Raw genomic sequence first — 1,388 nt, forward strand, 5'->3', positions numbered from 1 at the left:
TCTGTATCCGTTTACAGACTTTGTTAAAAGCCATGAATTCATTTATCTATTTATCTTGCACAATATACACTAACACAACGAAATAAAGTAATATTAAATAAAAATTGTACTGGTGAGATTAAGAAAACACCTAGGGGCTTATAGAAGGAGTCACATCTAAGGAAGAGAAGTAAAAAAAATACATATAATTATGAGCAATTTACAATTTCAATAGTCCTTAACAACCAATTACACATGTAAGCACTGAATTTAGAAAACAAGCATTAGGATGGCTACATGAACAACAAAAGGCATAACATGAATGACAAGATATAGATAACATGAGGATATGTGGACATGCAAAGCAGGGAGGTGAAAATAAATAAATCGATAATATTGTATAAACCCAAATAAGTAAGCAGTATTCAAAGAAATTGAGGTCAGGACACAGAGGTTGCCACAAATTTTTTAATATTATAAACTTAAAAGTCTAAGGTTGTTACAGCTTAAATACTGTATGTGGAGTAATGTTGACTTAAATGTAACGTTGAATTTAAGTTAAGCCAACTCATATATCAGTTCATGCAACTTTTAACTTAACTTAATAATTATAATATTATAGTATTTCATGTTCAATAAACTCAATATTTATATATTTTTTGTACAATCGTTTTAATTAACCATTACTCAATAATTTTAAGTAAGTGGAAACAAATTAAGTTTATAGTTCTTAGTCCAATTAATTAATTTTAACATTCCGGTTTACAGTGTATGTGTTGTTAGTTACGTAATTTATGGGGGGGGGGTCCAAGGGAGTTACCCCCCCATAATTAAAACTAGCTAATGTACTCCCCCCCCCCCCCGCTCAATTATCTTATGTTGATGAATGAAAAATAATCCCCATAAAGTATGTGCGGTTTTGAATCTGCAGAAAGTTTTGAAAATAGGAGAATAATATTACTCTACATAATTAAAGACATATGCACAATAACAATGCAGAAAAAGGCACAAACTGTAGCCGAAGAATTCACCAAAAAGCAGGAAATTTAGTGTTTGATGCTTAAAATGATCCTAGTGGTTCTCATGTAGAATATCTCAACCCCTCGCAAAAAGCAGAAAGTCCATGTTATATTCTTCTTTAGAAATTAAATACATGTAAGACTGACGTGTTACGTTCCTTCTTCTTGGGAAACAATTAGTTTTTAGAAATGTCTCACAATAAATCGTCTCTACAGGTGTAATTTTCAACTGTTGTTTTTGTGCAAGAAGGAAAATCACAATATTCAATACAATCAAATCGCAATAAGTGAAAAAACGCAACTCAAATCAAATCAGGGTTCACGTGCCAAAGTATATCGTCCCAGCCCTATATATATATATATATATATATATATATATATATATATATA

This window comes from Etheostoma cragini, chromosome 8 (assembly GCF_013103735.1).
Source record: "Etheostoma cragini isolate CJK2018 chromosome 8, CSU_Ecrag_1.0, whole genome shotgun sequence".
Lineage (NCBI taxonomy): Eukaryota > Metazoa > Chordata > Actinopteri > Perciformes > Percidae > Etheostoma > Etheostoma cragini.